The 22,251-nt window shown below is 40.4% G+C and overlaps 1 protein-coding gene and 1 pseudogene across 3 annotated transcripts in view; both read right to left on the minus strand.

Annotated features, from left to right (window-relative positions):
• SYNPR (synaptoporin) overlaps positions 1-22,251 on the minus strand; it is a 300,659-nt gene that overhangs the window by 73,917 nt on the left and 204,491 nt on the right. The gene's annotated exons all lie outside the window — the stretch shown is intronic.
• LOC139178698 (high mobility group protein B3 pseudogene) lies at positions 4,264-6,216 on the minus strand (annotated as a pseudogene).

Raw genomic sequence — 22,251 nt, forward strand, 5'->3', positions numbered from 1 at the left:
AAATTCCACAGACAGAGAAGCCTGATGGGCTTGTGGGTTGCAGTCCATGGGGTTGCAAAGAGTCATATATGACTGAGCAACTGAGCACAGCACAACACAGTCTATCTCTAATACAATCACGGAGGCCAAGAGGCTGGGTGCTCTAACTGGCCAGGCTACAGTCATGTGCCCTGTGTGTGTGTGTGTGTGTGTGTGTATGGGGTAAAAGGAGATGGAGTAGAACTTCATGTGACCTTCATGAATGGGTTATTCACTGAAAGATAGAGTCCAGTACTGAAAAACAGAAATAACAAATATCTACTGCATGGGGATCTTCCTTCGCAGAGCATGTCTGGATTAAAAAAAAAAAAAAAAATCTCTGTACTTCCAATGTCCAGTATTAAGCAGATGCTCAATACATATTTGTTGAATGAACAAAGAATTACATGTAATATTACATGTGCCTCACTCCATAATAAGGATCAACTCTGTGTACTCTCCAGCGAGGATATTTTGCTGAACTCATGCTCATCACGTTATAGCCCCTTCTACATTCATCTTTCCCTATTCTTATTATATACAAGCTCATTTCTTTTTCTGCACTTTCCCACTTTAAACTACTACTTAAAGTACTCCTCAAGTTTATTTCCACCATGAAGCCTTTTCTGAGGATTACATGCCTCACTATTTTCCCATCTTTGAGTTACCCGTGCTTCTGATTTCTGCACTTAGCCTTTCATGAGTAAAGAGCCCTAGAATCAGGCTACCCATGTTTAAACCTCCACCATTTACTTGCTTTGTCATCTTGGCAAATTTCTTAATTGTTTTGTCTATAGAGGGTGTGAATCATAGTATCTACCTCTCAGAGGCTGATGCAAGGATTAAATGATATGATACACAGGTCATTAGCACTGTGCCTGATATACAGTAAGTGCTCAGGAAATACTGAATATCATTCTAGCTGATGGAACAAATAGCTGTGTGCCCTGTAGCAGACAAAGATGGTGTCCTGCACCATGTCTCCTTGGCCTATCTGACTGAGTTCAGGCAGCTGATGTAGATGCTGATAAACCTCCTACGTTATGCTTTCTTCTCTGACTGAGGGCTTCCCTTAGCCTGAGGAAGCCTTTTCTGCTGCAAGTAAGGGTAGTTGGAAGTAGAAGGTACGAGGTTAATTCTCTTGTATGCAGCTTTTAATAACTGGGGGATAGAAGTCCCAGCCTCCCTGGTGCCTAGTCTTAGGATTCTTGGGTGTGTTCCACACAGTTTCTCAGAGGATCCCAGCAGGATTGGGTGTGAGTTGCCCATAGTAGTAACCTGCACACAAATGCAATTAAAAAAAAATTTTTTTTAAACCTTATTTTGTATTGGAGTATTGCTGATTAACAGTGTTGTGATAGTTTCAGGTGGACAGCAAAAGGACTCAGCCTTTTGGGTACATATGTATCTCCCTTAAACTCCCCTCCCATCTAGGCCGCCATATAACATTGATCAGGGTTCTCTGTTGCTATACAGTAGGTCCTTGTTGCGTATCCATTTTAAATATAGCAGGCAAATTTTTTTAGCTTGTCCTCCTTACTTTCTTCACCCTTGCTTCACTCGTTCGCTTGTGCCTCTTGGGATCACCTCACACAGGAGCTCCCTGTGCCCAAGTCTGTCAAAAGGCCTGACTTGGGGGGAGCCCAAAGTAAGACAGCTCCCAGCAGTTTAAACTGTTAAAGTCATTTCTCTGTGTGTGTGTGCTAAGTTACTTCAGTTGTGTCCGACTCTTTGTGACCCCGTGGACTTTAGCCCACCAGGCTCCTCTGTCCATGGGATTCTCCAGGCAAGTATACTGGCGTGGGTTGCCATTTCCTCCTCCAGGGGATCTTCCCAATCCAGGGATTGAATCCGCCTCTCTTGTGTCTCCTGCATTGGCAGTTGGGTTCCTGGGAAGCTCTCATTTCTCAGGGTATATTTACTTAAAGCAGAGATCAAATTCTTTTTCTTTTAATTGAGATGTAATTGACATATAACCTTGTTTTAGGGTATACAATATACTGATTTGATTTTTGTATATATTGCAAAATTGTTATCATAATAGGTTCAGTCAACATCCATGACCACATACGGTCACTATTTTTTTCTTATGATGAAAGCTTTTTAGCAAATACAGAATACTGTACAGCGCTGTTAACTACAGTCACCAAGCTGTACATTATATCCCCAGCACTTGCTTATAACTGGAAGTTTGTACCTTTTGACTACCTTCACTCATTTTGCCTATCCCAAACCTCTTACATCTCTATGGCTAGACATGTTTTGTGAACCTACACCACAGAATTCCTTGCTGAATAACTGATATATTGTGAGACAATTTTTAGTATTTAGATTCAAGAGAAAGAAGTCCTGTGGTTTTCTCACCAGAGCTGATAGGTTTTTTTTTTTTTTTTTTTTAATATTTATTCATTTATTTGGCTGCACCAGGTCTTAGTTGCAGCATGTGGGATCTAGTTCCCTGACCAGGGATCGAACCTGGGCCCCCTGCTTTGGGAGCTGAGAGAGTTAACCACTGGACCAGCAGGGAAAGGTTTGATTTTCTTTTTGTATTCCTGATATGGCTCAAATTTGGGATATATAGGTATGAAAGCTTGACCCCCTTTTGGAAAATTTAGCCTAGGAACTACAACTTGTGAAAATGAGCCATAAACTGGGTTTATATATAAAAATAACTTCACACTTGTGTGGTGGATTTTACTTTGTGAGGGATCACTAATCTACTGAGTGACTAGTACAAACATACAAAGATGTCAAAATATACCTAGAATTGTGTGTTTTTTCTTAAGTAACAGAAATCTGTCAAATTCGGAAACTGAAAAAGCAGATGTCCTGGTGCAGAGGTATAAACAGAAGTGGGGAAAAGAGAAAAGGCCTTTGTTTTCCTTCTACTAAACAAGTGGCTAGAAGAAATTAGGGGTCTAGTCAGATGAGGTTTATTCTTTGCAATAAAATAGCTCTGCTCATGTTTGTTCTATTTATGACTTACTGCTATTTTCAGAAATGTTTAGGCAACTGTAGATTATAAACAATAAATTGTTCTTGTTCAGTCGTTCAGTCATATCCGACTCTTTGTGACCCCATGGACTGCAGCACTCCAGGCTTCTCTGTTCTCTATTTCCTGGAGTTTGTTCAAACTCATGTCCATTGAGATGATTATGCCATCCAACCATCTCATCCTCTGTTGCCCCCTTTTCACAATAAATGATGTTTTTTTAAAAGTGAAAAAATAGAAACAAAGGTATACTAATAATGTGTAAAGTTGGTCTTGAAGACTGCATGAGGTAACCATTGCCACTGTAAAGTCTACATAATAAATCAGGTTCAAATTCAGAGGCTTATAACAACCACCACCTACTGCTGCCCTTGTGTTTCTGGCTGGAGTAGCTCTGCTTCATATGCTATGCTATGCTAAGTCACTTCAGTCGTGTCCGACTCTACGCGACCCCATAGACGGCAGCCCACCAGGCTCCCCCATCCCTGGGATTCTCCAGGCAAGAACACTGGAGCGGGTTGCCATTTCCTTCTCCAATGCATGAAAGTGAAAAGTGAAAGTGAAGTCGCTCAGTCGTGTCCGACTCTTAGCGACCCCATGGATTGCAGCCTAACAGGCTCCTCCATATATGGGATTTTCCAGACAAGAGTACTGGAGTGGGGTGCCATTGCCATGTTAATTCTGGCAGTCAGGATGAAGTGGGGGCGTGTCTACCTGCAGGCCTTTTCTTGCTGATGGCAGAGGCACAGGAAGGCAGACAGGAATATGCCATGTCTGTTAAGGATTCATCTGGACAATGTCACACCATTCTGCTCACATTCCATTGGCCAAAGCAAGTCACCTAACAAGTTAAACATCAATGGGCAGGGAAATATACTCTGTCTCATGTGACCATGGTGACTGACATTGCAAAAACTAGTTTGGGGAAGGGGACAAATAATCGTGACCAGTAAGTCTGTCTGGGGGAATAATATTAATGATCACACTGCTTTCTCATATGCATTATGCCCTGGTTATCCTGTTCTCCTTCGACTTATCAGACATCACCTTTATCCTAATTATTCTCTCTGCTTGAAATTATTTCCCCTTACATTTCTTCCACTTCTATAATATAAACTCCATGAAGGCAATGTTTTGAGGGTCTATTTTCTTCACTGATGGTGATCTCTTATCTCTCAGATGCCGCAAGCTGCTTATATAAGATTTGAGTTCAAAAATCTTATTGATCAAAATTCATTGTATGTATACTTTTTTTAAAATGTAATACTGTTTATTTAACTTCAGAAACATTTCAACATTCTAAACATACAAAAAAAAAAAAAGAAGAACATTGCAGATCATGTTTAGTACAGAAGGTTCTTGAACTTTATTGGTGCAGTGGCTCTTGGCTTTGCTGACAGTGAAGAGTTCTATGGTTTGTTCAAAGAAAAACAGTTTAAAACTACCACACTTCAACTAAAAAGGATCCAAAACACTTCTCATGCCAGCTGACTGCAGGATGCTATATCATTATATACAAAAACAAGACAACCTGAAGCTAAATGCATGCCCACCGCAGTGTCCACGGGTCCAGCCCCACGGTGTATGCCCTGAGCTACGGCCCCTCTGGAAGGCTTCACCCCGACAGCCTCCGTACCAAGCAAGGAGAATCAAGAGTGTGTCTCGGTTGCTTTGTTCTTTTTACAAACTATAGATATGTACAGTTGAAAACTCGGGATTTCTAGCCAATGACCATAGAATTAACACACCACCTTACAAATTAAAAAAAACAAACAAACCCAGAAACATTTTTAAATGCCTTGTCACACCACAGCAAAGTGCACAGAGTGAGGAGAACATGAGAGCCTTTTCGTTTTAAAAATGTTTGGAAATATGTACAACTTTGATACAGTTTCCAGGGGCTTTGGACACACATGGCCACTTCATGTAAACCAATGACAATTGCTAGAACACTTTGAGAGACTACAATATGATCATGAGCCAACTGGGTATTAAACCTAATGATGGGAACAGACACATCTTGGGTGAGAGGTGTGTCAATCATGGCGCTCCCTACTCGAAGGTATTCACAAGGCGAAAGATTAACAATTTTTTTATTCCTCTTCCTCCTCCACTTCCTCCTCATTTTCTTCATCTTCCTCTTCCATGTTTTTCCAGGCAACTTTGGCAGGACCCTCGGTGCCATCAAACTTCCCTTTAGCCTTCTCATACTTCTCCTTCAGTTTTGCTGCCTTGTTGCTTCTCACTGTCATTTAAGGTATTCCACATCTCGCCCAGCTTCTTTGCCACATCTCCAATAGAGATGCCAGGGTTTGTAGACTTGATCTTTGGGCGGAATTCAGAGCAGAATAGGAAAAATCCATACGGTGGTCTCTTGGGGGCATTAGGGTCCTTGCCTCCCTTAGCTGGTCCATAATCCTTCGTTTCCTGATCATAGTGCACTTTATCTGCCTTTCATTGAATTTAGACTTCTCTTTTCCAGACATGGTCTTTCACCTCTCAGAGCATTTCTTGGAAAATTCAGCAAAATTGACAGGGGCCTCCAGGTTTTTCTTCTTATGTTCCTCTCTGCACATCTGCACAAAGAAGGCATGAGCAGACATCTTGCCATTTGGTTTCTTGGGATCACCTTTGGCCATCTGGACTGTATTGTTCGCTAGTCTGTATGCACACTCCTAATACATTTGTTGATGAGATAGCTTTGTTCAAATGTTTCAAACCACAGTATGTTCCAGTAGCAGAGCACTGAGACATTGTTCTGGAAGCACAGTAATCTGGATAAAATTTATTCACCAAAGGGTCTATTTCCCACCACAAGAGACCCAGGATTCAAAGCTTTAAATATCTTGGATTACTGACAACCAAGGCTAATTACTCCAATGAAGTATTTTAGAGTCCTGCAACATAGTTTGTTAATTGTACAAGAATTTTCCACGTGGTGTGCTTCCCAGGTGGCTCAGTGGCAAAGAATCTGCCTGCAATACAAGAGATGTGGGTTTGATCCCTGGGTCGGGAAGATCTTCTGGAGAAGGAAATGGCAACCCATTCCAGTATTCTTGCCTGGAAAATCCCATGGACAGAGGAGTCTGGCAGGCTACAGTCCACAGGGCTGCAAAAGAGTTAGACATGACTGAGCCACTGAGCATGCACACACAAATTCCATGAGGTAGGGAGACTTATTTGTTTCTCTTAGGGAGCTCAGCTTATCCTGGGACATGTGAGGACTGAGCTAGCATCTCACATTTAGGAGGCAAACAAATATTCATTGTAGCATGAATTTCCGTAGGTAATCTCAATTCATCATACCAAGCATTTCAGGTTTAAATCCAAGACACTTTCTGATATCAGAAAATACCTTGATATCACAGAATCCTTCAACCTGGAAACATTAAATTTTCTATCTTTAAACATTCATGCATTTATTTATTCAGTAAACATTTCTAAGTACCCATTACCGGCCAAACATGCCTCAAAACACAAATACCTAAGGAGCTTATACACTAGTGGGGACACAGATGCATAAACAAATAATTACCATGGAATATGATCTTTACTGGAAAGAAAATGTGAACCTTCAGATAAATGCAGCTCATGGTTGAACTAGGGATTCAGGGAGATTTCCTAGTAGAGATGAAATCTAAGTCAGTTCATGAAAGAGGAATAAGAAATTTACAAGGCAGGAAAGGGGTTGGGTGGGAAAGTGGGAAGAATTTTGTAGACAAAGAGTAAAGTTATAGAAATGCATGAAAATAATAAGTTTGGAGAACTACAAATCACTCTACAAACTTACCATCTCAGGGAGATAATGACTGATCGTGGTTTTTATGTTTAAGCATCAGCTTGACTGAAACATAATTAACCATAATATAATACCACAAAATTCATCCTGGCTTTTAATATTTATATAGCCTTTAGTATATTCACAGAGCAACCTATACCACTGTCTGATTTCAGAACATCTTCACCCCCCAAAGAAGTCTCCTACCTATGAGCTGTCACACTCCATCCTCCCATTCTTTTTCCCCTGGAAACTACTAATATACTTTATTTCTAGAAATGTGCATATTCTAGATATTTCACATAAGTAGCATATTGTACAGAGAAGGCAACGGCACCCCACTCCAGTACTCTTGCCTGGAAAATCCCATTGACGGGGGAGCCTGGTAGGCTGCAGTCCATGGGGTCGCTAAGAGCTGGGCACAACTGAGCGACTTCATTTTCACTTTTCACTTTCATGCATTGGAGGAAATGGCAACCCACTCCAGTGTTCTTGCCTGGAGAATCCCAGGGACAGAGGAGCCTGATGGGCTGCCGTCCATGGGGTCGCACAGAGTTGGACACGACTGAAGTGACTTAGCAGCAGCAGCAGCAGCATATTGTAAGTATATTTCATCTAAACAATTCAGAAAATAAATTCTGCAGTTATTTTTATAATTATATGTATTAACGTATATATAGTGTATTCATTTTCCTCATCAGTATTTTCTGATTTTACTTTATTACTTTATTTTCTGCCACTTAGTTGTGTAATCTTAGGCAAGTTATATAATTTTTCTGATTCTTATTTTCCTAACACTGAGAGTACCTCTTTTCACTGAGTTCTTATAAACATTAAATGAGAAATGCATGTAAAAGGTCTGAGTAGAGTATCTGATATACAGAAGTACTTCAAAGGCTTAGATGTTAGCTTTTTCTATTTACTTTTACCATGAGAATATTAGTAGGTGATACACTATGAGTATCTGTTGACAAAATGTAATTTTCACATGTTAATTAAAGAAATTGGAAATGGAATAATGCAATCCCTAAAGTTCCATTTCACTAAACAAAATCAGCTGGCTCATCTTTCCTCCTAGCTGTAACTTGGTCCCATACCCACATGAGAAAACAGAAAAACATTGACAGACTTTGTTAACTTAATGCTCCCATCAATTCAAATTTCTGATTTATTCATTATTTGATGACTTCTTTCAAGGTTGGCCCTTTCATCTTTCTATAAAAAAGAAGGCTTCCTAAGAAATGTAATAGGTAAAAAAAAGAAAAAAAAAAAAAAACAAAAAACTCCTGAAATATGTGGGCAACACAAATGATGAATAAACTATTTGAAAGCACTTGTCCAAACATCTTGTACTGGAATTTCAAGTCTAATTTACTTAACGAATAGAAGTTTTCTAGTGTTTCATCTTTCCCATTAGCTCTAAGGGAGTTTCATCCCTTATAGTGGTTTTCTGATTTGCACATTTTCCAAGGTAAACTTTAACGGGCATTAGCTGTGCTTTGGTTGACAAGCACTTATTCTTCTTTCTCTTATTAGTAGCACCTTGGTTTCTTTTGAGGAATCACATCTCTTTGAGAGACAGCATTTCTTCCTCAAAAGGAACATTTCTAAGCCAAGGATGTGTGTGTGTGGTCCAATTTAGACAACTATAATAGATTATTTTTCTGGATTTAGGCTCTTGAGTGGTATTATATAAGAATGGGATGAGGGGTTGAGTTGAATCATTTCCAAAGCAATGCACAGATTTGACTATAAATTAAAGTCATTTCTTAGTTTCAACTGTATATATGTCTTGAGTTGTCCCATTTCCTGTATTTTCTGGAGCCCAGTTCCTCTGTATTTCCTTTCATTATGTGAACTTCCCTAAGACCTTCCAATAAATTACTTCACTTGTTGCTCAAAGGCAAATCGTATTCTTGCAACCTCCAAACTCCTAGGCGTACATAGTCTGCCTCCAGCCCCTGTGCACTCCCAGACCTTCCAAAAGAAGCAGAGCTACTTATAGCCAGTTTCTGTTAACTCATTTAATCTTCAAAAAGACTCATCACAAACTCCCTTGAAATTCTCGTATTCCTTTTTTTCCCACTTAAAATTTTTTTTTACAAAAAAATTTTGGTTTGTTGTTGTGTTGTGTTGGTTTCTGCTGTACAACAATGTGAATCAGCCATAATTATACATATATCCCCTCCTTCGAGAGCCTTCCTCCCCTGCCCCGACTCCACTCCTCTAGGACATCACAGAGTGCCAGACTGGGCTCCCTGTGTTATACAGAGACTTCTCAGCAGCTATCCATTTTACACATGATAGCGTATATATGTTGATGCTACTTCCTCCATCTGTCCCACTCTGTGCCTTCCCCACTGTGTCCACAAGTCCATTCTCGATCTGCTATTCCTTTAAAGTTTCAGAATCTTTCAAGTGTTCCAGACCTTTCCTCCAAAGGATTTGACTGAAACTACATGTGATAGGAGAAAGTGACATTTGATAATGATGGAGAAAACCAGGAAATCCTCTTCCCATCCATCCTTCAGTTTTTCAATAAATATTTAATGAGGACATACCTGCCCTGTTCTAGATATTATAAATACAAGAATTACTAGGATTGAGTCTTGTTCCTTAGAGAGCCTAGAGTCTAGTAGGAGAGATAAGACACACAGAAATAGCGCTAATGCCAACAGAGGCTGTGATAAGAGTCACAATTGAGGTAGAGATCAAGGGCTACAGGAGCACAACAGAGAGAAGATTAATTCAGGCTGGAAGGATTGGGGAGGATTTCAGGGGAGGAGATGAAACTTTCAGCCAACTAATCCTCCTGCAAGTGTCCAGTGGCCAATTATCTCCAGGAAATGGAGTTTGCAAAATTAAGCCTAGCCCACAGAGGATCGTTTATTTTCTCTTAGCATGGCATATTACCGTTTCCAAGGTTTATGCCTTCTTGGGAAATGTACTAAATTGCTTAGGACAGGGACTGAGAATACAAGGATGTCAAACCTTGCTGGTCTGTGCCTAATATGTCCGGGGCCTAGTGTCTGCCTCATTTTAATCGGTGGGACCAAGAGACGACTGACCATGGTCTGGATTGGGGCCAGTGTGTCTCTAAGCAGTCTTTAAATATGGCTTAAAATGAACTACCACCTCCACACAGCCACTTGGGCTTATTTTCTTCAAATGGGGACAGCGGCTACACCAAGCCTGCAACTTGTTCTCAGCTGCCTTGAAAACAGATATTCCTTTCATGTCCTTTTATTGCTTTCTTCTGTCCACATAATGCAGCCAATGTTCTTCATTTTAACAGAGAATGGATGCTCTGTAAAAACCTGGGATGGACAATCGACCTGACAGAACAGGCTTGAAAAACTTATTACTGCGCATGGCCATACTGGCAGGGGGTTTATGTGAAATGCCCCTTTCACACTGCTAACCTCAAAGACATTAGGAAGCAGTGTTATTTGGACTACAAAATGTTGTATACCTTGGTGATGATGAATTCATCTACGAAGTCAGAAAGTATATAATTAAAAGAGATAAAGTCACTTCTTTTCTTTAAAGATCTCATTTTTTCAAGACAACAATTCAATTTGGCAAAATAAGTAGCCCTGTACCCACATGCACCTACCTATAAACTTCACATTGTGGTCAGTGTTCTCACTAGGCTTCCACTGGACAAGAGCAAAGGGGGAAAAAACAAACAAAACAAAACAAAAAATGGTTGGCCATTGCTTCTCACAGAGTCCAGGGAGAAAGACTCTGTAACATCATTATTTTATTGGACCCTGCTGTGTGAACACATTAGGCAGGGTGCTTCTGGGGGATGCACTAGCAGAAGCTCCTTGGTAATGACATAACATTCCTGCAGAAGTTGGCAGAAAAGAGAAATAAGGCTTCAGTGGGAATTCTAATGCTGCCCTGATTTTTCCCAGCCTCAGGGACCTGAATTTTCAGCTTAGTTCAATGACCCCTAGGATGTCCTGAAGATCTTTTCCTACTTGGGAAGGGGTGAAGACAGAAAAGGCAGAGGTCTTCAGCTCTATGGACATTCCTTTGTTCCCAGTGCTCAGTGGAAAAGAGTCACTTCTGAATTTCATCTGACAGGACACAGGAGATTGCTGGGGCCCAATGAGTACAAATGTATTTGTTATTATGAGTTGAACTGAATCCTCTACAAAAGGTATGCTTAATTCTTAACCCCCAGTACCTTAGACTGTAACCTTATTTGGAAAAAGGGTCACTGCAGATGTAATTAATTAAAATGAGGCCATGCTGCAGTATGGTGAGCCTCTGATCTAATATGATTGGTGCCCTTATAAGAGGATGGCCACATGAAGACAGAGACACAGGAGAATGCCACATGATGACTAAGGCAGAGACTGAGTTATGCAGCCATAAGCCAGGGAATGCCAAGGATGGCCAGCAAACTGCCAGGAGTCAGGAAGAGGCCAGGAAGGATTCCCCTACAAATTTCAGAGGGAGCATGGCCCTGTAGACACTTTACAAAAAATTTTCCTATGGACAGTCTGATCTTAGACTTCTAGACTCCAGTACTGTGAGATGATACATTTCTGTTGTTTTAAGTCATGCAGATTGTGGTACTTTGTTATAGCAGCCCTGAGAAACTCATACATTTGCTCAGAACTCATCTAGATTGTATATTATTGATACTTGTGACTAAGAAACTTATGCTCCACTTTATACCTGCCTCCTCCTCACCACTCCCTGAGCATCTCCTAAGTTCCCCATATGCTCTTTCACCTCTGGGAGGGTGCCACCTTCCTGGCACAGCCAGAACCTGTGACCCCCAAGTCTGCTCAAAGTCTACTCATCATTCATAGTCAGTTCAAGGGGAAAAGTCACCCATCATTCTGAAGGGAGTGAGAATAACAGTGTCTTCCAAAGTGAATCATTTGTACCAGAACTCTGCTTGCCATTTAGGTAGCTTTATTTATTATATAGTAATTTATTATAACTCTTTAAAAGTTGAGACTCTGGTTCCTTTTACATCTCTGAGATGCTTGCTTCTCAAAATACAGTTCTCAAATTAGGAGAATAAATTCAGAGAATCTTAGCACCCATCCCATACCAAAATCAGAATCTGCATTTAACAAGCGCCTGTGAGACTGCATAGATGGTAATACTTGAGAAGCTGACCCTAGAGAACCTTGACATACCAGCATACCATACATTCACTGAATGTATGCTTCACATCGGCTGCTTAGCTGAGTGTTTTTATTTACATTATTCCAGATTAGTCATTTTGACGATTCTATTAGCAGTTCTGTGAGGAAGGTATTAACCTATTACATGGATGAGAAGATTGGAGGGAAGCTAGATTGGGAAATGCAGGGTGTATTCCCATATTTCCACCTCTCTGCCCAGTTCAACACAATGCCTACTTGGCCTACCCAGCAGTTTTTCAGGCAACAATGGTATCTGCCCAGGAAGCTGGAATTTCAGAGGGACATCTGAGCATCTGTTTTCAATATAGGCTTTCTTTTTCTTCTGCTACTTTAACAGTTAGAGGATGAATGTGTGTCTCTCCAGATACTCTATCAAAAAAGAGTTCCATGGAAACGCTCATTTTGAGAAATGATGCAAATTACACAGCCCTCTTGAACATTAGTGGTGGAGAGCACCTATTAAAAGCTTCATCCCATGACCTCAGTAAATATACCTACTCAACTTGGTTTAACTCAGTTTTCCCTAAAGTTTATTTGACTCCGAATTAACATGGTGTAACAGCCATTAACATTCTGTGAAGGGCATTCTGGTTTAAAATGAGATGTTAATGACAAAGAGATCAAGAGAGAGATTCACTTCATGGATTGCTTTTTAATTGACAGAGAGACAGAGGTAGAGAGACAAAGAAAAGAGAGAGAGAGAGAGAGCTTTCTCTCCTGTGGTTATTCTTCAAAGTGGAAGTTTTCTCAAAATGAGATATTAGCATGTGGCAAGAGCTAGGAATCAGCATGAGCTTCTGAACCACTGGGAAGAGTGGCTCATTTCTTTATGCATTATTTAACATCATAACGTCCTTCCTAGAATCTTCTGTTCCAAGCTGTAACTCGAGACAAAGACCTTTGATAAAATTAAGTAGGATGTTAGCTCTGAAGCACAATGGGAAGATAAAGTGGCAGATTAGATCATATTAACTTTTAAAAAATGATCACTAAGGTCATGAGCTTGACACATGGGGGGGTGTGGTATTGCAAAGTAGCAGGATAAAGCCATGCAAAAGACATTAATTACCCAACAGGGGGTTTCTAGGGAGAGGGAGGTGGAGGCTTAAGCATTTGGCTACCAGGGGAAATCTCTTTTCAAGGATTCTTTTCTCCTCTGAGATGAAGGACTTCATTAAGAGCCTTTGTGCTTGATGTGGACTCTTGATAGTTTCATGGGTAGATTTATTTGTATTCCTGGTGCTGATGGAGAGCAGCTCCTGATCCACAGAGCTTCTCAGGGTTCTGACAATGATGCCCCCATTTTCTGGAGTTTCTAGTCAAAGACAGGCATCCCTTTAGTGCAAATCCAAAGCCATGATTGATCACTACTTGCATGCTTACAACGGAAACAAAGGATGGGGTTTCCTAGGTATTTTCTTTTCAGGAAAGAGGGGATTTGAGGGTGGTTATTTGGAAGCACACATGGCTTCTTGAAGCTCCTTTCTTCTTTTGAAAAAAAATTTTATTATTTATTTTTGGTTGTACTGAGTCTTCGTTGCTGCGTGGGCATTTCTCTAGTTGTGGTGAGCAGGGGCTAATCTGTAGTTGCGATGTGCGGGCTTCTCATTGCAGTGGCTTCTCTTATTGTGGAGCACGGGCTCTAGGGTGTGTGGGCTTTAGAAGCTGCTGCCAGAGGATTCAGTAGTTGTGGTTCCTGGGCTCGAGAACACAGGTTCAATAGTTGGGGTGCACCACAGGCTCAGTTGCTCTGAGGCATATGGGATCTCCCTGGATCAGAGTTACCACTGCCACCAGGGGAGCCATGAAGCTCCTTTCTGTGAAGACATGGACACAATCACCTGAAATACTTTTCAGACAATGTATGTGGCATCAGCTTTACAAAAAGAGATAAAAGCAGGTAGATTGGAAGTGCTAACAGCAGTTTTCCTCTGAAGTCCACAGATATATTTTTCACGGTGCCCTGTGAGCTCATGTCCCCATATTATTTGCTGCTCTTCTGCCTGGCTTTATTTCAGCAGTCCCTTTGTCCGGAATGCCTTGGCTCCCATTTCTTTTTTAAAAAATCTTTTGGCCACACTGTGCGGCATGTGGGATCTTAGTTCTCCAACCAAAGATTGAACCAGCACCCCCTGCACTGGAACTGCAGAGTCTTAACCACTGGACCACCATGGAAGTGCCTTGGCCCCCATTTCTGCTGATTGAAATCTTACCCATTCTTCAAGGCCCTGTTCAAATTTCTTGTTTTCAGAGAAGGGTTTCCTGATTACCTTCAGAGAAACAAATACTACTTTTCCATGGCTTCTTTGGACCTTGCACTGATCACATTTTGATTTCTACAATCACGGTGTCCATGTCTCTATCTCCGAGGTTCACTTTTGAAGACGGGATTGGATTTTTCATCACATTTACTCCCCTCCACACTGAGCTCATAGCTGATATTCAGTAAATGCCAGATGAACAGTACCTCAACACTGCAAGAGAGACTACAGTTGTGGGCAGGCAAAGTTTACCATTCAGTACGCTGATGTGAATTTAAGATAATATTCCTCTTACTTCTAGGCTTGGTGCTTCTTTCTTTGTTTCCTGATCTGTTTCTAGACCAGTATTTTCCAAACACAAGTCACTGGCATCACTCTCAAGAGTCACATCTGTAGACCACTTATGCTTTCATTTACTTAATATCCTTTTCTAAATTGATTCCCCTTTTCCTGATACCAACTCATTTAAAAAGCAGACCATTTATCTTGAATTAAAAGTCTAGTATCATAAGAGACTATTACGAACAACTATATGGCAATAAAATAGATAACCTGGAAGAAATAGACAGATTCTGAGAAAAGTTCAATCTTCCCAACTGAACCAGGAAGAAATAGAAATTATAAACAACCCAATTATAAGCATTGAAATTGAAGCTGTGATCAAAAATCTCCCAAAAAACAAAAGCCCAGGACCAGATGGCTTCACAGGAGAATTCTATCAAACATTTAGAGAAGAGCTAATGCCTATCCTTCTAAAACTCTTTAAAATAATTGCAGAGGATGGAACACTTTCAAACTCATTCTATGAGACCACCATCACCCTGATACCAAAACCATACAAAGACAACACAAAAAAAGAAAACTACAGGCCAATATCACTGATGAACATAGATGCAAAAATCCTCAACAAAATTTTAGCAAACAGAATTCGGCAACACATCAAAAAGCTCATATACCATGATCAAGTTGGGTTTATTCTAGGAATGCAAGGATTCTTTGATATATGCAAATCAATCAATGTGATATACCATATTAACAAATTAAAAGATAAAACCATACAATAATCTCAATAGATGCAGAAAAAGCCTTTGACAAAATTCAGCACCCATTTGTGATTAAACTCTTCAAAAAAATGGGCATAGAAGGAACCTACCTCAACATAGTAGAGGCCATATATGATAAGCCTACAGCAAACATTATTTTCAATGGTGAGAAACTGAAGGCATTCCCCCAAGATCAGGAACAAGACCAAGGATGTCCACTTTCACCACTATTATTCAACATAGTTCTAGAATTCCTAGCTACAGCAATCAGAGAAGAAAAAGAAATAAAAGGAATCCAGATCAGAAAAGAAGAAGTAAAGCTCTCACTGTTTGCAGATGACATAATGCTGTACATAGAAAATCCTAAAGACAGTATCAGAAAATTACTAGAGCTAATCATTGAATTTAGCAAAGTTGCAGGATACAAAAGCAATACACAGAAATCACTTTCATTTCTATATACTAACAATGAAAAATCAGAAAGAGCAATTAAGGAATCAATCCCATTCACCATTGCAACAAAAAGAATTAAATATCTAGGAATAAACCTACCTTAGGAGACAAAAGAATTGGACACAGAAAATTATAAGACACTGATAAAAGAAATCAAAGATGACATAAACAGATGGAGAGATATTCCATGTTCCTGGGTAGGAAGAATCAATATTGTGAAAATGACTATACTACCAAACGCAATCTACAGATTCAATGTGATCCCTATCAAATTACCAATGGCATTTTTCACAGAACTAGAACAAAAAATTTCACAATTCACATGGAAACACAAAAGACCCTGAAAAGCCAAAGCATCTTGAGAAAGAAGAATGGAACTGGAGGAATCCACCTTCCTGACTTCAGATTAGACTACAAAGCTACAGTCATCAAGACAGTATGGTACTGGCACAGAAACAGAAATATAGACCAATAGAACAAGATAGAAAACCCAGAAATAAACCCATGCACCTATGGGTACCTTATTTTTGACAAAGGAGGCAAGAAAATCAATGGGGCAAAGACAGCCTCTTCAATAAATGATGCTGGGTAAACTGGACAGCTACATGCAAAAGAATGAAATTAGAACACTTCCTAACACCATACACAAAGATAAACTCAAAATGGATTAAAGACATAAATGTAAGACCAGAAACTATAAAACTCTTAGAGGAAAACATAGGCAGAACACTCAGTGACATAAATCAAACAAGATCCTCTATGACCCATCTCCTAGAGTATGGAAATAAAAACAAAAGTAAACAAATGGGACCTGATTAAACTTAAAAGCTTTTGCACGGCAAAGGAAACTATAAGCAAACTGTCACCCTCAGAAGGGGAGAAAATAATAGCAAATGAAACAATTGACAAAGGATTCGTTTCCAAAATATACAAGCAGCTCATACAATTCAATACCAGAAAAACAAACAACCCAATCAAAAAGTGGGAAAAAGACCTAAATAGACATTTCTCCAAAGAAGACATACAGATGGCTAACAAACACATGAAAAAAAGCTCAATATCGCTCATTATTAGAGAAATGCAAATCAAAACTACAATGAGATATCACCTCACACCAGTCAGAATGGCTCTAATCAAAAAGTCTACAAACAATAAATGCTGGAGAGGGTGTGGAGAAAAGGGAACGCTCTTGCACTGTTGGGGGGAATGTAAATTGATACAGCTACTATGGAAGACGGTATGGAGATTCCTCAAAAACTAGGAATAAAACCACCATATGACCCAGCAACCCCACTTCTAGGCATATACCCTGAGGAAACCAAAATTGAAAGAGACACATGTATCCCATTGCTCACTGCAGCACTATTTACAATAGCTAGAACAATGAAGCAACCTAGATGTCCATGGACAGATGAATGGATAAAGAAGCTATGATCAGATCAGTCACTCAGTCATGTCTGACTCTTTGCAACCCCATGAATCACAGCACGCCAGGCCTCCCTGTCCATCACCAACTCCCAGAGTTCACTCAGACTCACGTCCATCGAGTCAGTGATGCCATCCAGCCATCTCGTCCTCTGTCGTCCCCTTCTCCTCCTGCCCCCAATCCCTCCCAGCATCAGCCTTTTCCAATGAGTCAACTCTTCGCATGAGGTGGCCAAAGTACTGGAGTTTCAGCTTTAGCATCATTCCTTCCAAAGAAATCCCAGGGCTGATCTCCTTCAGAATGGACTGGTTGGATCTCCTTGCAGTCCAAGGGACTCTCAAGAGTCTTCTCCAATACCACAGTTCAAAAGCATCAATTCTTCGGCGCTCAGCCTTCTTCACAGTCCAACTCTCACATCCATACATGACCACAGGAAAAACCATAGCCTTGACTAGATGAACCTTTGTTGGCAAAGTAATGTCTCTGCTTTTGACTATGCTGTCTAGGTTGGTCATAACTTTCCTTCCAAGGAGTAAGCGTCTTTTAATTTCATGGCTGCAGTCACCATCTGCAGTGATTTTGGAGCCCAGAAAAATAAAGTCTGACACTGATTCCACTGTTTCCCCGTCTATTTCCCATGAAGTGATGGGACTGGATGCCATGATCTTCGTTTTCTGAATGTTGAGCTTGAAGCCAACTTTTTCACTCTCCAGTGTCACTTTCATCAAGAGGCTTTTGAGTTCCTCTTCACTTTCTGCCATAAGGGTGGTGTCATATGCATATCTGAGGTTATTGATATTTCTCCCAGCAATCTTGATTCCAGCTTGTGCTTCTTCCAGCCCAGCATTTCTCATGAGGTATTCTGCATATAAGTTAAATAAACAGAGTGACAATATACAGCCTTGACGAACTCCTTTTCCTATTTGGAACCAGTCTGTTGTTCCATGTCCAGTTCTAACTGTTGCTTCCTGACCTGCACACAGATTTCTCAAGAGGCAGATCAGGTGGTCTGGTATTCCCATCTCTTTCAGAATTTTCCACAGTTTATTGTGATCCACACAGTCAAAGGCTTTGGCATAGTCAATAAAGCAGAAATAGATGTTTTTCTGGAACTCTCTTGTTTTTTCCATGATCCAGTGGATGTTGGCAATTTGATCTCTGGTTCCTCTGCCTTTTCTAAAACCAGCTTGAACATCAGGAAGTTCACGGTTCACATATTGCTGAAGCCTGGCTTGGAGAAGTTTGAGCATGACTTTACTAGCATGTGAGATGAGTGCAATTGTGCAGTAGTTTGAGCATTCTTTGGCATTGCCTTTCTTTGGGATTGGAATGAAAACTGACCTTTTCCAGTCCTGTGGCCACTGCTGAGTTTTCCAAATTTGCTGGCATATTGAGTGCAGCACTTTTACTAGCATCATCTTTCAGGATTTGAAATAGCTCAACTGGAATTCCATCACCTCCACTAGCTTTGTTCGTAGTGATGCTTTCTAAGGCCCGCCTGACTCACATTCCAGGATGTCTGGCTCTAGGTCAGTGATCACACCGTCATGAACATCTGGGTCATGAAGATCTTTTTTGTACAATTCTTCTGTGTATTCTCGCCATCTCTTCTTAATATCTTCTGCTTCTGTTAGGTCCATACCATTTCTGTCCTTTATCGAGCCCATCTTTGCATGAAATGTTCCTTTGGTATCTCTGATTTTCTTAAAGAGATCTCTAGTCTTTCCCATTCTGTTGCTTTCCTCTATTTCTTTGCACTGATCACTGAAGAAGGCTTTCTTATCTCTTCTTGCTATTCTTTGGAACTCTGCATTCAGATGTTTATATCTTTCCTTTTCTCCTTTGCTTTTCGCTTCTCTTCTTTTCACAGCTATTTGTAAGGCCTCCTTAGACAGCCATTTTGCTTTTTTGCATTTCTTTTCCATGGGGATGGTCTTGATCCCTGTCTCCTATACAATGTCACGAACCTCATTCCATAGCTCATCAGGCACTCTGTCTATCAGATCTAGGTCCTTAAATCTATTTCTTACTTCTACTGTATAATCATAAGGGATTTGATTTAGGTCATACCTGAATGGTCTAGTGGTTTTCCCTACTTTCTTCAATTTAAGTCTGAATTTGGCAATAAGGAGTTCATGGTCTGAGCCACAGTCAGCTCCTGGTCTTGTTTTTGCTGACTGTATAGAGCTTCTCCATCTTTGGCTGCAAAGAATATAATCAATCTGATTTCGGTGTTGACCATCTGGTGATGTCCATGTATAGAGTCTTCTCTTGTGTTGTTGGAAGAGGGTGTTTGCTATGACCAGTGCATTTTTTTGGCAAAACTCTATTAGTCTTTGCCCTGTTTCATTCCATATTCCAAGGCCAAATTTGCCTGTTACTCCAGGTGTTTCTTGACTTCCTACTTTTGCATTCCAGTCACCTATAATGAAAAGGACATCTTTTTTGGGTGTTAGTTCTAAAAGGTCTTGTAGGTCTTCATAGAACCGTTCAACTTCAGCTTCTTCAGTGTTACTGGTTGGGGCATAGACTTGGATTGCTGTGAAGCTGTGATACATATTCACAATGGAATATTACTCAGACATAAAAAGGAATGCATTTGAGTCAGTTTTAATGAGGTGGATGAACCTAGAACCTATTATACAGAGTGAAGTGAATCAGAAAGAGAAAGATAAATACTGTATTCTAATGCATATATACAGAATTTAGAAAAATGGTACTGAAGAATTTACTTACAGGGCAGCAATGGAGAACGAGACATAGAGAATAGACTTATGGACATGGGGAGAGGGGAGAAGAGGGTGAGATGTATGGAAAGAGTAACATGGAAACTTACATTGCCATAAGTAAAATAGATAGCCAATGGGAATTTGCTGTATGGCTCAGGAAACTCAAACAGGGGCTCTGTATCAACCTAAGGGGTGGGATGGGGAGGGAAATGGGAGGGAGCTTCAAAAGGGAGGGGAGATATGTATACCCAAGGCTGATTCATGTTGAGATTTTACAGAAAACCGCAAAATTCTATAAAGCAATTATCCTTCAATAAAAAATAAATTAATTAAAAAAAAGAAGTCTAGTATTACTTGCCCTTAATACAAAACAAACATACCTATGAATACAGTGAGAATAAAACCTTATTAAATTTATTATTTGACAAATATCTACTGAGCATCCACTCTCTATCAGGCACTGGACTAGCAGCTGGGACATGACAATCAGGAAGAGAGACACAGTCCCACCTCTACGGGCTCACACTCTATTAGGGAAAATGGAAAATGAACTGCTGAACAGTAAATATACCATATTAAAAGCTATAAAGAAAAGTTATGACCAACCTAGATATCATATTAAAAAGCAGAGACATTACTTTGCCAACAAAGGTCCATCTAGTCAAAGCTATGGTTTTTTCAGTAGTCATGTATGGATGTGAGAGCTGGACTATAAAGAAAGCGGAGTGCTGAAGAACTGATGCTTTTGAACTGTGGTGTTGGAGAAGACTCTTGAGAGTCCCTTGGACTGCAAGGAGATCCAGCCAGTCCATTCTAAAGGAAATCAGTCCTGAATATTCATTGGAAGGATTGATGCAAGAGCTGAAACTCCAATACTTGGGCCACCTGATGTGAAGAACTGACTCATCTGAAAAGACCCTGATGCTGGGAAAGAGTGAAGGCAGGAGGAGAAGGGGATGACAGAGGATGAGATGGTTGGATGGTATCACTGACTCAATGGAACATGAGTTTGAGAAAATTCCGGGAGTTGGATATGGACAGGGAGGCCTGGCATGCTACAGTCCACAGGGTTGCAAGGAGTCGGACATGACTGAGTAACTCAACTGATCTGAACCGAAAAACTATGAAGCAAATGAAGCCGGGCAAAGAGATGGAGAGGAATCAGGGTACTATTTAGATAAAGAGGTAAGGGAGGGCCTCTCTGAGGAGGTAATATATAAGCAGAGACTGAAAAGAGCAAATTGGGTAACCATGTGGAGGCAGAGCCTTAGAGAGCCCAGCAGGGAGCAGGCACTATGGTCCAGAGAAGGGAATCACTCTTAATGGGAAAGGACACAGGGGATTCTTTGAGTTACCTGTGATCCGGAACTTTGATTTTGATGAAATATATGCCACATGGTCCCTAGAATTTCCCAAGATTCTGAAAGGCCCTGGGCCACGGCTACATCTGTGAAATCCGCCTAGGAAACACTGTTCTCATACTGTTTTCAGCCCTTCCCTCCCCAGTCTGCATCATGAAATCATTCTTTTCAGTACACACTTTACTGTCACCCTTGCCACATTGCACTGCACTCATTCGTTTCCTGTTGTCTTCTTTCCTACATTATGAGTGCTCAAGGGCACAGAATGTATCCAGCACACAGCAATGATTAGAATCTCTGGCTTTGGGGTTGAGTATTCCCAACTAGAGACCTCTTTCTCCTGGCCCTGTTCAGATAAATGAAAATGCATCCTATAACTTCTATGTTTTGGGGGCAGTTTTAACCTAGAATAGATGGGTGCCCCTGAAGTTGCAAAATGTGACATGAATGTGCCTGTTTCCAAGGAGAATTCACAGTTTCATCAGATTCTCAAATTGGGGAGGGGGTGGAGGGAAAATGGTTCCAAAAGAAGTAAAGAATTTCTTCTATAATTAAATAAATTACATTTATGAAGTAATTCTGAGCTCTTCATAGCACTTTTTATAAGAAAGAAAAAGGGGATGGTATATCTTGACCTCTACATAAAGAGAGTCCATTTTTACAGCCCTTTAATTCTTTTCCAGTAAAAATTCAATTAGTGTATGATTTTTTTTCTGCTTCTTAAAATATCTTTTCCTTTATGATGATCCATGAAGATTGAAACCAGGTGCCAAGCACCTTACTAAGTACTTGAAAGCACATTAACTCATTTAACCTTTAGGGTGATTCTCCAAGTAAATCTTATTATCCTCCATAATACAGCAAAGGAAACTGAGACTGAGAAGTAAGATCAGTCCCAAAGCTGCCAATCTGTGCTGATAACCCCATGCTACGTAGTCCTCATCTTTGCTAGAGTCCTCAGCTTATGGAAACAGACTTGTTTAATTCACTGTTTGGTTTACAAAACATCTGCAGCT

The sequence above is a fragment of the Bos indicus genome, chromosome 22 (assembly GCF_029378745.1).
Source record: "Bos indicus isolate NIAB-ARS_2022 breed Sahiwal x Tharparkar chromosome 22, NIAB-ARS_B.indTharparkar_mat_pri_1.0, whole genome shotgun sequence".
NCBI classification, from domain to species: Eukaryota; Metazoa; Chordata; class Mammalia; order Artiodactyla; family Bovidae; genus Bos; species Bos indicus.